Raw genomic sequence first — 15,959 nt, forward strand, 5'->3', positions numbered from 1 at the left:
GTGTCTAGTAAAGGTGTGCCTGCTAGACCACGTAGCAGCTCTGCAGATCAGTTGAAGAGGCACACCAGCAAAAAGGGCAGTGGAAGAGCTAACCGCCCTTGTAGAATGTGCTCTTGGCAAGGCCTGTAAGGGTCTACCGGCCTGCTGATGACAAAGCCCAATTGTAGAGGAGACCCATCTAGCAATGGTCTGTTTTGAAACTGCACAGCCCTGGCGTTGCCGCCCATAAGCCACGAACAGCTGGTCTGTCTTGCGGATGGCAGAGGTTCTTGATAGGTAAAACTTGAGGCATCTCCTAATATCCAACGAATGCAGTGCTCGTTCAGCCAGAGACTGTGGGGTTGGAAAGAATGTCTTGAGGACAACCAGCTCATTCAGATGAAAATCCAAAGGCACTTTTGGCATGTACGTAGGATTAGTACGTAGTACTACCGAGTCAGTGGTAAATTGGATGAAAGGCGATCTAGATGCGAATGCCTGAATATCGCTAACTCTTCTAGCAGATGTTAAAGCCAGTAACAATGACTCTTTCCATGTTAAAAATTTCAGGTCCACCTTATGGATCGGCTCGAAAGGGTGACGCATGAGCTGAGTTAGTACGACATTCAGATGCCATGTAGGAGGAGGTTTCTGCACAGGCGGAAACATACGAAACAATCCTTTGAAAAATTGCTGTATAATCCGCACGGAAAACAAAGAATTTGATCCATCCTGACGAAATCTGGAAATGGCAGCCAGGAAGACCTTAAGAGTAGAATGCGCCAAACCCAATCTGGCCAAGTGCAAAAAGAAGGGTAGAATTTGCTCTGGCTTGGCATGAATGGGATGAAGACCATTAGACTGGCACCATGCCCAGAAACGCCTCCACTTAAGTTTGTAGGTCTTGATCGTAGATGGAGCTCTGGCCTTCGCCAGTACCTCCTTGCAATCCTGCGGAATGTTTAAGTGTGCAAATTCCTTGTGCTGAGGAGCCAAGCCGACAATTTCAGCGAGTTCGGGTCCGGATGGTACACTCTGCCCTTGTGGGTAGAGAGAAGATTCGGAATGCGAGGAAGTTGGATAGGGTTGCATTCCGAGAGAAGGAGCAGCTCGGTGAACCAGTATTGCCGGGGCCATCGTGGAGCAATCAGTATCAACCGGCATGGTTGCTTCTTCATCTTCTTGATGACTTTCGGGATCAGTGGTATCGGTGGAAAAGCGTGAGCGAATATTTGATACCAACTCATCGAAAGGGCATCCCCGCACGAGTCCTTGTGGGGAACCCAGCTTGCAAAGTATGGGCATTTCCGGTTCTGGTGCGTCGCAAACAAGTCCAGATCCGGATGCCCCCATGTCTGAAAGATGCGGTCTAGAGATGGTTGATGTAGTTCCCACTCGAGAGTGCAACCTGTGGATCTGCTGAGACAGTCCGCTAACACATTCGCGATTCCCGGGACATGGACAGCTGACAGATGGATATTGTGAGTCAGGGCCCAGCTCCAAATCTCTTGTGCCTGGTGCGACAGCCGGGCTGATCTTGTGCCTCCCTGCTTGTTTAGGTAATGCATGCAGGTGGTGTTGTCTGTCCGAACCAAGACTGTGGCACCTTCTAGGGTCGCCTGAAAGGACTTCAGGGCTAGAAAGATGGCGTGCAATTCTAGCCTGTTTATGTGCCATTTCATTTGGATTTTGTCCCATTTCCCGCTGACCGTCATGCCTTGGAGGTGTGCACCCCAGCCTGTCATTGAAGCGTCTGTCGTCACTATGAACCTGGGCACCTCCGTGAGGAAAGAGCACCCACTTGTATGTTGCAACCTTGACTCCACCATTGGATGGCTTCTCGCATTTGTGGTGTTATTTTTATGATATCCTCGAAGGACCGCGACACCTGTATCCACTGGCGACTGAGCTCCTCTTGCAAGAGCCTCATCCGAAGACGACAGTTGGGGGTGAGAAGAATACAGGAAGAAATCATCCCTATGAAGGACTTGAACATGCGTACTGAAACGCACCTTTTTAACAACAGTGCAGCAGCCAGCCGCTGTATCTTTTCCTGTCTCTCCTTTGAGATAAATACTTGGGCGAGCTTGGTGTCCAGTGTCGCTCCCAAGAAAGTCTTTCTCCTTGCTGGCGTTAGGTGCGATTTCTCGAAGTTCACTGAGAAACCCAGGCTTTGCATCAGTGACAGAGTTTTTTGAATGTGAGTTTTTACCATGTTGAAAGAACTGGCCTTGATAAGGCAATCGTCTAGATATGGATATATCTGTATTGACTGCAACCGAAGGTGGGCTGCCACCGGGTCCAGTATCTTTGTGAACACTCTGGGGGCTGAGCGCAGTCCAAAGGGAAGAACTTTGAACTGGAAGTCCCTGCCAGCCACTCTGAACCTTAGAAACTTCCGGTGACTGGGAAAAATTGGAACATGGAAGTATGCATCCTGAAGGTCGAGTGTTGCCATATACTCTCCTGCAGAAAGAAAATGGAGGATTTCTTGAAGTGTCAGCATCCTGAATGACAGTTTTTTGAGGAATTTGTTGAGGGCACGCAGGTCGAGGATGGGTCGCAATTCCCCCGCCTTCTTGCGAATAAGGAAAAATCTTGAGAAGAAGCCTTTTCCTTTCTGATGATGAGGTACCCTTTCTATTGCTCCTTTTCGAATCATAGTGTTGATCTGGGCAAACAGCTCCTTGAGATGTGCTGGAGGTGGTCCTCTTGGGGGGGAGTTTGGAGGAGTTTTTACGAATTTCAAAATGTGACCTCTGGCTACCACATCCAGAACCCATTTGTCTGTGGTAATCTTGGACCAATTTAAGTAATTTTGTGATATTTTTCCTCCAATTTGGTTCGGGTTGGGACAAAGTGGTGGCAGGATGCGTTTCTCAGGTTTTAATGTCTTTATTTCGATAATAAAATCATAAAAGACAAAAAGAAAAAAGAAAACATTCATAAACAATCAAAAATCATCACGACATACCAATAATTATATGAAGCCAAACTTAAACATGTTATCAAATTTACACAAAGACTAGAAACCACAGCTAAAAAGTTATTAAACATATGTTAGTTCCACAAGACATTAAATAAGCCTGATTCTTGAAATTCAATAAACACACAAAAAAACATTACAAGATATAATTAGGAAAAAGTTGGGTTCCTTCTGGCTCTAATTACCCAAGCCCAGCCTAAAAACTTGGCCAAGCATATCACGATGAATTCAGAAGTATTTGTTTTTAGGGCCCATTTTGCATCCGAGGATTTTCTACAGGATAATCGTTTAAAAATGGGTTTTAGCCACTTGGAGCGGGGTTCTATATATTGAGGACAGGCGAACAGAAAATGGCCCTCAGTTTCTTTACAGTCAGGGCAACAGCTACAAAGGCTTGAGGAGGTTTTACCCCAGGATGAAGTAAAGGAAATCAAGGGTAATGAGCCCACCCGGAATTGATGATACCATTTTTAATCCAATGGCCTGGTAATGGAATCCCAGTAGGTCTCGCGGGCAGGATCCAGCTTAAAGCTTAGAAAACGCCCCGTTAGACCCTCAGAACTAGAGGCATGTACCAGGGAAAGACGGGTTGAGGCCCAAAATAAGTCCTTAAATTCCTTTTTCGAGGGAAAAGTGTTAGTACCTGGGGACAACCACAGATGGATTAAGCCCATGTCGCACAGAGTCTTTTTCACCGAGCGGAGCCATGGGATCCGCTCAGACCCCCCCATGGCCTTCACTTCTGCTAGCTCTTTTGCAAACAGTACGAGATCCTCAGAGGTCCATATGCGCCTCCAAGTGGACACTACTCTATATCTTGCCATGTCCATAATTGGAAGACAACCCATGTCATGACAGAGAGGGATCAATGGAGTCGATTGGGGTAACCCTGCCAAGTTGCGGAGAAATCTACACTGAGTTCTATATAGACTCGAAAGATCCATATACCCCCATAGCTCTGCTCCATAAAGTGTGGCTGCATTTATTTTGGTGTCATATATTCTCAGGGCGGGGATAACCCGTTTTGTGATGGATTTCCTCTGCTCCCGCAGAAGACATCCAGTCAATTGGGCTAGTTTTAACTGTTGTGTCGCTATTTGATCTTTCCAGGACAGACGACAGTCCAAGGTGACCCCCAGATACAACATGGTTTCAACTTGATCCAAGTTGACCCCATTCAGTTGTAGGCTGCTGCGTATTAGATTTTTCCTGGATAAAACCATAAACTTGGTTTTACCCACGTTTATCTGGAGTTCATTTTTTTTACAAAACTCCCCAAAATGGTTTAAGGCCCGCTGTAGGCCTCCCCGGGTCTTTGATAGGAGTAGGGTGTCGTCGGCAAAGATCAACATAGGGAATTTAGTCCCCGCCAAGGATGGAGCATCGGTATGAGTGGACATAAAGAATTTAACTACTTGGTCAAAAAAGAGTAAAAAAAGGGTGGGAGCGAGAACGCACCCCTGGCGAACTCCTCGTGTTACTGGAAACGAGTCCGTAAATTGACCTTGTGCTCCCCATCTTACCCTGGCGTAGTTCTCGTCATGTAGTCTAATAATCATCTCAACTAATTCACCCGGCATGCCCAAATCCCTTAAAACCTGCCATAATTTTCCCCTCGGTACCAGATCGAAACCTGACTTCAAATTTATGAAGGCAGCAAAAATAGTACCACCACCAAGCGTAACAACCTTCCAAAAGATCAAACAGAAGCGTAGCACCTGATCAATGGTACTTGTACCAGATCTAAAGCCCGCCTGCATTGGGGACAGTATGTTTTCAAGGTCCATCCACCCCTGCACTCTCGCCAAGATCATGCGGGCGAAGACTTTTTGAAAACAATCAATTAAGCTAATCGGGCGATAGTTACCTGGGTTTTATCTATCTCCCTTTTTATGTATAGGGAGAATCTCAGCCCCCTTCCATGTTTTGGGGATACAGGCTCCTCTCGCTATAGCGTTGGCTATGTTTGTTAAATAGGGTACCCAAAGGCCTGTATTGGCCTTAAACAGGTCAGCTGGGATTTGATCCAACCCAGGGGCTTTCCCCCGCTTTGTCAGGCCTAGGGCTATCTCCGTTTCTGTTTCAGTGAAGGTCATGATCACATCACAAGGGGTCGTTACATGTAACAAGTTCAGTGTGGGCAGGGAATCAGCGGCCTCTGAACAAAATTGAGAGGAATAATAATTTATCCAGGCTTCAGGGGATACATGATTGGATGGGATACGAAAGTCACCATCCTTACCACATTTAACAATATCCCAGAATTTAGTCTGATTATTGGACTTACTGGCGTCCAAAAGGTCTGCCCAATAATCATCTTCCCATGCCCTCTTAGCTTCCCATTGTACTCTTTTATATCTTTGCCTAGCCACCTTTACTGCGCTCATATTTCTGGATTTAACTTTCTCAATTAAAGAGCTATGGGCCTCCCTACACTCTCTATTGTACCATTTTGCTCTTGGGGCTTGCAGATGCCCAGTACCTTTCTTACAGGGTTTCAAGAGAAGTTGTTTAAGCTCAATAAAACATTTATCATGCATGCCCATAATCTTATCTAGTTCAGTCTGACCCCTCCCAACAACATCAGTCCTCATGTTATTTAATGCAGACTTCACCACATTTTCTATACTAGCCTGTATGGTTGCATCAATTGATATGGTGGACCATTTCAATCTCCTCCGATCATTTGATATAGTTAAAACCCCTTGCCCCCTAGGATCCGGCTCCGCTAGTCTTATCAGATCATACATTTTAAGTTTCATAGACAGGGGATTGTGATCGCTTTCCGGACGCATAACAATTTCCATATCAACAATTAGGCTCCAAAGTTCCATTTTTAAAAAAATATAGTCAATACGACTTTTTCTCACACCATTATCAAATGTGAAATTGGCGCCAATGTCCGATTTGGTACGACCATTTACGGCCCTTAATCCCCAGGTGAGACAAAAGGCGGTCCAGCTCAGGGCGGCCTCCGTTGCTTTAACAGGTGTTTGGTTTGTTAGTTCCGGGATTTTCCATGTAGCATCCTCTGCAAACCCCCAATTATCCTCAGGCAGATAGAGTGGCTCGATAGTGCAGTTTATATCACCAGCTAACATGATAAATGTTCCTTTATTCCAGCCAGTTAAAAGATTGTCCAGGACACCTATCAGCTGGGGACATCGCCCACCAGGAAGGCCTCGTGAATAAATATTAATAATAAGCATATCCTGACCCCCTGCCTTACGCAACCTAATTGCCAAAATGCCAGGGTTTTCCACATACAATTCAGAGACTGAGTAGCCCCTAGCCTGTTTTACCCACGTTGTCAGTCCCCCAGATGCACGCCCTTTATTACTCTTTATTGCGGGTTTAAAAAAGTTTATGAACCCGGCTTTGTATATGGGTGCTGTAGCCCAGGTTTCTTGTAGTAACACAACCTCGTATTTATCAATGAACTCTAACCAATCCTCGGAGTCCAAACAAATCTTTGCTCCGGCTACATTCCAGGACACAATGTTAGATATCGATGGGTCGGTTACTACGGGGTTATTGCTGACCTTGGCAGGGGAATGGAGATTAAGTAAGCTGACACTTGTTGGCCTATTACTGGCTCTATTTCCTTCCATTTTAACAAATGACACCCTTTCCCCAACTGGCGTAGCCGGTATTCTAGCTTTCTTGTGGGACATAGGCTGGTAGTCCTTATTTGATTCCAAAACAGAGTTGGGTGAATATTGCACTCCTTCCCCGTTCTCAATAAACTGATTAGGTGACAGGCTGGATGCACACAGTCAATCTATCCATTCTAAGCTCGACAGCGCCTCAAAGTGGTTAAAGAGCGGGGGGTACTGTTGAGGGTAGGGTGTTATCGGCTCTCGAGACCTCCCCCCTCTTATTTTCCACTGATTGGGGCCCATTGGATAGTTGATGTGGGTATGGGGGTAGAAATAACCAAGGTGCAGGGTCTGAACATCGCCAAGACGGGCAAATCTTGGTTTCCTTCGAATTCTGTCCACCACCCAGGGGTCTTTAAAAGAAATCAAAATACAGTCCCCTTCTAAATCTTTTAAGCCCTTACCCACCCAATCAACTCTCCTTACATAGAGGATTTCAGTGGGGGATGAGGGGGGCAGAGGACGATGTTTATTTAACCAAAATATAACCTTATTCCGCAAGTCCCCTTGGGTCTCTTTAGTACCATCTTTTAAAGGGGCCACCCCGGTTAAGACGATGGTGTATTGAGACGCTTCTGGTGGTAAGTTAACTCTGGGTGTTGGTCGTGTTTTTCGATTATCCGTCCTCTGAGACCTGGGTGGTTGGGAATTGTTCTGGTCTTTACCCATTGTTGGTATTTGCACTGGGGTATTGATTGCTTGATTTAACATGCCATTCGGCAAGGGATGTTTCACTGGGACATTATTAGCAGTTGTTGGGCGTTTATCCCTCGGAACATCCTTTGCGGAAGCTCTACTGACAGTAGTAAATGTAGCAGCAGGTTTTACCCCTGGTAGAGGTTTCTTATTATTAGCAGCTGAAATCCCTGCAGGGATCGCTGTAGATTTTCCCGCTCGTTGTTTTATACCCCCCGTTGAATTACCGACCCCTATCCCAGTAACGGGTGTTGTTAGTTTTTGCAGAAGACCCAAGTTGGTATTAACAGCTGATTCTAGAACATCTATTTTAGCGGTCATCAGCCTTGTTCTCTCTAAGACCGGGAGCAATATAGTTTTTAACATTGCTTCCATCTTTGCCAACAAAATATCATCACTGCTAAGACAGGTTGGGCAAGGATTTGATGGCCCAGAGGGAGCTAATGAGGGGCAATACACCATTGGGGGACCTTGATGGGGCTGGGAGAGGGATAAACTCACCCTGTTAGTGAGATCAGTTTTGGGTTGTTTTTGGACCTTTTCCCCCTGTGGACTTGATACGTGTTTTCTTTTCCGGGATGTTGGGTTTATGGTGTCTTGTGGTAAGTTGGACACACTGGGGGAAGTGGGAACATAAGATTGTGATGCATCAGACGGGCTGCATTCGTCATCCTCAATAAATTGGCTATCATCCTCATAGCTTGTCTGATTAGTATTTGGGTTCTGTTCTATGTTATCATGGGGTGGAAATATGATAGCTCCATCTCCATCTACATGGACTATCGCCTCTGTTTCTGTGGTAGAAACACAATTAAAAGCAGCGTTAGTTACAAGGCTTTTAACACAGGCTAGGGCACCAATTGAAGAACGCTTCCCGGTAACTAAATCCAGGGACAGTCTGTGTTCTACCATTTCTATTTCCTTTTCTAGGATTCCCGTCGCTCTGGTGATAAAAGCATCAAGGGGACCAGAAACAACACCCTTAGAGGTTTGTATATGAACTAGACGCTGTTTCCCAGATCTTAAAGCCATGTTTAGGGGCTGAGTGGGATGATGTATATAAAGTACAATATAAATATTAAAACATCCACTATGCCACCTAAAAATACCGGTAGGGCCCCTCTCAATTAAATACAATACAGCTAGGTACCACACACGTCTAAATGATGTAAAACAAAATGTGATTTTAACCAGGACTCTGGGCCCAACCCAACCTTGTCCGACCACGGACGGCCACAGACGGTCCCGCCCTTGTCCCGGGCTTCTCCCGGCACCCCCCCGCGCGCTCCCGCGCTGCGGGGATGGTACTTCCTCTTTGTAGCTTTACAGGGTCTCCGAGGGGGCGGGGCCGGCAGGGAGAGGAGCCCAGCTGGAAACGGGCGCGCGGGGACTCCTGGTCCGTGGAGTCCACCGCTCTGTCCTCGCAGCCCTGCCGGTCAACAGATGAGGCCCCTTAGGATCAACAGCCGCTGCAAGACCGCGATGCGTTTCTCACTTTTTATTGTCTCTTCCGCGATAGTTGGAGTTTCCTCGAGACTGAGAAAAATTTCCTTTTCTCTGTCCGTAAGTCTGTTGACGATATGGCTGGTATCTTTGGTTTCCCTGGGCGGAAGTATAGGAGCGCTGTTGGTTATAGCCTCCTCTATTAGAGAAATTCCCTCTTCCTCTTGCTCCACGAAAGGAAGACTTCCTGTATTGTAAAGGGCCCAGCGAACGTGCTGTCTCAGTATCCTTCTTGATGGCTTCCAGAGCTTCGTCTACATGCTTTCCAAATAAATACTCTCCATCATATGCCATATCTATAATCCTTGTTTGGACCTCCTGTCGAAAGGATGTTCCGTTCAACCATTCTTGCCTCCTGAGAACAGCTGCACCCGCTAGCTGACGAAAACCTGTGGCAGCAACGTCCACTGCAGCATCAATCATCTCAGATGAGACGCACTCTCCTTCCTGAAGGATCTTCTTTGCTTCAGCCCGATCTGGCTCGGGAAGTTTGTCCACATACGGCGAGATGTCCGACTACATCTGCCTATCGTATCTCCCTAATATGGCTAGAGAGTTAGCGGCTCTAATAGTTGTAGCTGCAATTGTAGAAACTTTTTTCCACGATTGAATCTATACGTCTCCCGTCTTTATCTGGCGGAACAGAGACCTGAGATGTTGGGTTAGTAGATCTCTTTTGCGCTGCCTGCGCTACCACAGAGTCTGCTTTCGCTTGTCCAATGAGGCACGCTGGAGATGAATTTGGCGCTCTATATTTTTTATCCACTCTCGGGAGCACTGCTGGCAAAGAATTTGGTTTGGACATGATCTTCAGTCCTTCCTTCCATATGAAATCTATGATTGGAATGGTCCAACTCTGTTTTTGTGGCGAAGACTTGAAGTCATACAAGAAGCAGTCTTCTTGTTTTGACTCCATAGTTATCAGGAACCTCCTTGTTGCTCTATCCATGATCTTGTGGAATGAGGCAATGTCCACAGGAGATGACTCTGATGTTGTAGGCTCTGCCGGAGAGGGTGTGTTTGCATTGTAATCCTCATACTCCGACGATTCTGACCTATTGTCTAATTCTCCTTCTTCCTGCTCCTCATTATCTGAGTACTCTTCATTCTCTGTTTGAGGAGCTGTGACTTGTGACGCAGACAATGCTGGAAGTCCTTCCTCCAACGCCACAGAAACAACTGGCTGTGCCTGCTTTGAAAGCGGCGTCGCTGTTTTAGGTCTTGGCGTAGATACATGAGAGTCACCTGACTCTGAAGGTGGAAAACGCCTATAGTAGTCGCTGAGCATGTATTGTAGATTGCGAAACAATTCCTCAGGCATTTGCATGCCGGGAGCAGGCCTGTCCTCATGTGATAAGGGATCTGTTTCTTGCATATCTTCCTCCATATCACTGTCTTGAATCTTAATTTGGAGGTCAGACGGACTTCTGGCTGATCCAAAGTTCTCATCCTCATAGGATCCTTCCTCAGAATCCAAAAGCTTCTCTGGCACTACCAGCGTAGAAGGAATCGCCTCATTAGTAGCCCGTTTCTTTAACAGCGTAGCTGTAGTTGCAGGTGATGGCAACGGTATCCCAGATGGCTGTGCTGACCAGACTTGTAAGGCAGTGCAGCTTGACAGTGGTGGCGTCGATGGGATCACCTCCGTCGCCGACGAACCTGCTTTTTGCTGCTGAATTTTTTGCTTTGTCGACTGCACCATCGTCGACGATTGATCTATCTTCGTCGACGACGACTTTTTAGATGATATCTTCGTCGACGAGGTCGTCGACGATAACTTCGTCGACGGGGACGTCGTCAAGGTCGTCGACGGTAGCTTCGTCGACGTGGATTTCATCATCGACGAGGATTTCATCGTCGACGGCAACGTCGTCGGCGAGAGCTTCGTCGACGAGAGCATCGTCGACGGCACAATTTTCATCGTCGACGGGGAGCCAACCGTCGACATTAGATTCGTAGACGAGGAGCTCGTCGACGGTACCTTAGCCATCGTCGATGGGACTATATTCGACGACGAGATAGGCCTGATCTGCACATGGACCAGCGTAGGCGATGAGGCCGAAGACATCACTAGAGCTGGCTTAGGTGAGGAGAAAGTCATCGTGCAGATGGTAGACGTGGCCACATGAGAGGAAACACAATCCTTTTTTGACGTTGAAATTGTCAAAGGTGGCAACTGAGGAGGCACAGACTGTGAAGATTTCTTGGGAACTGCAGGTTTCTCAGACTTCTTAGAGGGCGTACTATCCATCTTAACAGGTGGAAGAGTCTTTTTTGAAACACTAGGCCCAGAAGAATCCAGAGAGGATTGGGCCTTCTTTGCCACCTTCGCCCTTGAAGATGAAACTTCAGTTTCAGCCTTCCTCTTAATGGAAATTAGTGAAGAACCAGAGGCAATGCTTCCTACCTCAGACAAAGGGTCCTCCTTGTCCTTGAGTCTGTTAAGCCACAACAGCAGTCGTCCTTCTCTGTCCTTGATGGTCTTAGGGGGGAAGGTCCGGCAGATCTTGCACTCCTTTGCCTTATGGTCAGGATAAAGGCAATATAAACATTTTTGGTGGGGATCTTCTTTGAATAGCCTAAGCGTCCCACACGAATCACAGGCCCTGAACAGGGATTTAGAAGTAGACATCTGAAAAACTTGAAGAAACTAACTAATCTTGAAGAAAACTGAGCAGAGCTCAGGGAGACTCCCTTCATACGAGGTGCGGTAGAAAATCTGAGAGTCTGAGCCTCTGGGGAGAACATTCTGGTGAGTACTGTTGCCTGATTGGCTGCAGTTTGGACTAACACATAATGACTAGGATAGTCACGAGTGTGAAGGTTTTTTCTACTGTAGCTGGTGCTACTTTACTTCCTGGTTTGGTACTTCTGATATTTGCTATATATATTATGGCATATTATTGCTTTTTTTATGTACCGTGGGACTCCCACTCCGACGACGGGGAATGATTCAGGCATGTGAATCTATGAAAGACACCCCTAATACTGGAGAACAAATAATTCTTCAGAGGTGAGAAGAGCAGACCATCCACAGGCAAGCAGTGACAGAATGGAGGCACAGGAAGGCCCAAAGGATGGTGGTGAGAGAAAAAGGAAGATCAAGTTCAGCCCAGAGGAACTACAGGTGGCTGTGGAAGAAATAGTAAGCCACTACAGCCAAATTTTCGGGAGACAGTCTCTGCATGTTGCAGAGACTGTGAAGAGGAACATTTGATAGCAATTCAGGCCAAAGTCAATGCCATTGGTGTCACCCACCGTGAGATTGAGGACATTAAAAAGAGGTGGTATGACCTGAGCGTCGTGACTAAGCATGGGCGGAAAATCCGTTTCGCTCGCGGATTTTGCGGATTTTCGGGAAATTCGCAATCCGCGAGATTCGCGAATCTCCCGCAAAATCCGCAAATCCGCGAGTAGCGGATTTTGCTCGCACTGCTCGCACTGTTCGCGTGAGTTCGCGGCTTCCCAGTACAACTTCGCGCCCCGCGAATAAGTGCTAAATTGCAGAAATACGATCTTAGCAAAACTGAAACTACTTATCAGGTTCAAAAGTTCAGGCTCATCATTAGTAGCCATTTCCTGTAGTGCTTCATGAGGGGCCCCTCCAGAGTTCAGTTGCCAGTTGCAACTATTATGTGACCCTGCTCTGAACCTCAGAATAGTTACACATATGCCACAAAGGTCCTGAATTACAGCTAAGGGAGACAAGCAGGAGCCAGGCTGGAAGTTAAAATCCATTAATCAGCCCCTAATTCATTATTGTCAGTTGGGGCAGGGCAGGTGTTGTAACTAATTTTGCAACAATGAAAGCACTTAGCAAGTGCAAAAGATCACTAATCAGGGCGCACTAAGGAAGCAGGTGCCAGCTAAAAAAATATTCTGTGACACATTAATCAGCCCCAAATTAATTCAGGTCACTTGAGGCAGGGAAGGTGTGCTTTGCTTTGCCGAAAATAATGTACACTGGACAACCAGAGGGTGTGGTGATGAAACAGAGGGTGGCATGGGTGGGCCAGAGGGTGGCATGAGTAGTCAGAGAGTGGCAGTGGTGACAGAGAGTGGCAGTGATGAAGAAGAGTGTCCCAAACAGGCTGGACACGTAGAAACAACAAGTTCGCAAAACTTGCGACCCGACAGGTAAGTTCGCAAATTGCGAAATTGTAAAAACCCTCGCGAACTGGCAGAAACACGGGCGAACACAAAAAAAAAAAAATCCGCAAATTCGCGGGAATTCGCGGATTTTGCGGATTGCGAGTTCGCAAATCCGCAAAATTCGCGAACGCGAGATTCGCAAAATTCGCCCATGCTTAGTCGTGACGAAGAAAAAAATAGCTGCCCAGAAAAAAGATGCTGGTGTGACTGGAGTTGGCAGGAGCAAAGCACCAAAACTGACACCAATAGAGGAGCTAGTGGAAACCACCATGGAGCCAGAATGCAGCCATGGGATAGGAGACCTGGATAGCACAGCGAAAGCAACCAAGAAACATGGTAAGAGGCATGTACCCACATCCACCCCCACCAACCCAACCCCGTAGCCCACTGTGTACACACATCACACTGCAGAAGAGCTCAGACTTAGTGGCAGCAATGCATCATGGTAAACGTAGTCATGTATACATAGATGCAAAGTACACCACACATGACTCTGCAAGGCATGCCACACACATGACCAAACAAGCAATGTGCACTGTGCAAAGGTGTGCGGACTATTTAATTAAGAACCACACACAGGTGAACAACAACATTGACCCTATGTCAATTTGATTCCACAGGAGAGTCGTCACGCAGTTCAGCACCACCGAGGGAGGAGAGGGCAGCATCAACTAAGAGAGGGGAGAAAGAAAAGAGGAAAACTTGTCACAGCGCAGTTGAAGGAGGAAACAATCCCACCCAGGAGCCATCATCTCCAGACCGAGCCACAACACCAGTCCCACTGTCCCCTCTATTGTTTGGATCTCCTGACCTCACTAACACACCCATAGCAATGTCCAGAGGGTCCATGCCGGGAGGGGAAAGTAGGCATGCGGAGCCCCCGCAGAAGATCCTGCAGACCTCTGAATCAGAGGATGAGGAAGATGTCCCCCAAAAGAGTGTACAAGTGGCTGACAGGCCAAGACCACCGATTGCAGCAGGCGCAGCGCGCACCAGTGTCCTTGGCAGGAGGGCACGTGAGGGTGGGGAGGGCCAGGAAGGGGAGAGCGTCTTCTGTGGCCTGGAGGGCACAATGGTGAAAGTACAGCGCCAGCAGGCCAAATCACTGCAAGCCATGCATAGGCAGGTTCGCTGTATGAACACCAAAATATCCAATATGGACAAGGGCATAAGCCAAATGGCATCTAGCCTGGAGCAAATTGCACAAGGGATCACAGACATCTCCACATACTTGGGAGTTCTGTCAGACAAGTTGGACAGGGATCATCTCCAGCGTGCCAGGGAACGACAGTACATGCGCCAACAAACAAAGGCCATGAATAGGTTTGCAACCAATACAGCACTCCTCTGCATACGCTCTATTTCAATGCAGGATGCAATAGTGCACTGCTGCACAGACTTAACACGGGGCATGGGTAGAGTGACCTCTGCGATGGAGCAAATGCTGAAATCCAACACAGGCAATGCTGGTTACACCGGTGTGGAGGAGACTGAGGGGTCAACCAGCAGGAGTGGCTCCAGTACACCTGTACCGGAGGTGCGCAGGAGCGGCAGGCACAGCCATGCTGAGTCAGGCACCAGCAGGGAAACTGAAGGACAGGCACCAAAATCCCGCAATGTAGTGCGAAGACGCAAGCACTGACCTATGCGGGAGATTGACTCAACTGCACACAGTGACAGAAACTGAGAAGGTGCAGCCAGTGACATTGACGTACATTCATGGATCCTCTTCAGATGTGACAATGATGATGTAGTGCTGATTAAACTACACATGTCATTAAGTATACCTGTGTATGTGTCATATTTTACCTATAAATATTGTCGTGTTATTTCTGTCCGTCTCAATCTACCATCTAGTGCTGCTGGTCCTGTTGCCTGGGGCTCTGCATGTTCTTGGTCGTCATCTATGTTCTCATGATGTGTCAACTCCACTTCTGTGCCTTCCTTGGTAGCAAGATAGTGCAAAATGGCACAGGTCACTATTATTTTGCAACACAGGATGGGGGTGTACTTTCGCGCACCTCCACTTTTGTGGAGGCAACGGAACCTGTTCTTCAGGAGTCCAAAAGTTCGCTCCACTACGTTGCGGGTGGACCTGTGTGCCACATTGTTTCGCCTTTCTGCTCTGTTGGTTGGGTTGAGGTACGGTGTCAGCACAAAGGAATGCAGGGCATATGCACTGTCACCTGGGAGAGAACGAGAGGTACATGAGTTACATTCACATTGCACATTTAGCTGTGATCCATTTCAGGGTGTGTACTGGAATATGTAGGAGTCGTGCGTGCTCCCTGGGAATTTGGCAACTATGTCGGTGATGATGTTCCCTGCATTGCATATCACCTGCACATTGATGGAGTGCGTAGACTTACGGTTTCTGTATATGTGTTCGGTGGCTGCAGGTGGGCATAGGGGAATGTGGGTGCCATCAATGCAGCCTATCACATGCGGGAAGTGTGCCAGTCCATAGAAGTCTGTTTTAGTTTTGGCAATTTCCGCAGGTGTGTCAGGGAACTGTATGTAATGTCCCATTCTCTGAGTCATGACATCCAGGAATTTCCTGAAAAAACAGGACAGACAGCTCTGGGATACTCCTCCTACTGCAGCTATCACCTTCTGGTAGCTCCCAGAGGCAAGCAGGTGTATGCTACACAGCACCTGAACATGGGGTGGGATGGTGTGGGCCCTGGGTGTTGGGTGATCCAGGTATGGGTGGAGGTCCCTTATTAGGTCCATGATAGTTCTGGGGTGCAGCCTGTACCTCTGGAGTATCTCAGGCTCAGTCAATTGGAACAGAGTGATCCTCTGCCTGTACACCTGCTCCTCCCTTTGCCATACCCTCAGACCTGCAGCCTGTAGCCTTCGCCTCCTCGCAATCACATAGAGTGCCGCCATTTTGCCAACACTGTTGCATTTTGGGCCCTTTTTTATAGCATGCACATGGTTACCACCAGCTTTAAGTCCATGGTAAATACCGACTCTTAAAT

The 15,959-nt window shown here is 47.4% G+C and overlaps 1 protein-coding gene and 1 pseudogene across 1 annotated transcript in view; both read right to left on the bottom strand.

Annotated features, from left to right (window-relative positions):
• The window catches only part of LOC147693352 (transient receptor potential cation channel subfamily M member 2-like), a 3,804,886-nt gene that overhangs the window by 3,562,227 nt on the left and 226,700 nt on the right, over nucleotides 1–15,959 (bottom strand). The gene's annotated exons all lie outside the window — the stretch shown is intronic.
• LOC147693354 (uncharacterized) lies at nucleotides 8,812–10,525 on the bottom strand (annotated as a pseudogene).

This window comes from Lissotriton vulgaris, chromosome 8 (genome assembly GCF_964263255.1).
Source record: "Lissotriton vulgaris chromosome 8, aLisVul1.2, whole genome shotgun sequence".
Taxonomy (NCBI): Eukaryota; Metazoa; Chordata; class Amphibia; order Caudata; family Salamandridae; genus Lissotriton; species Lissotriton vulgaris.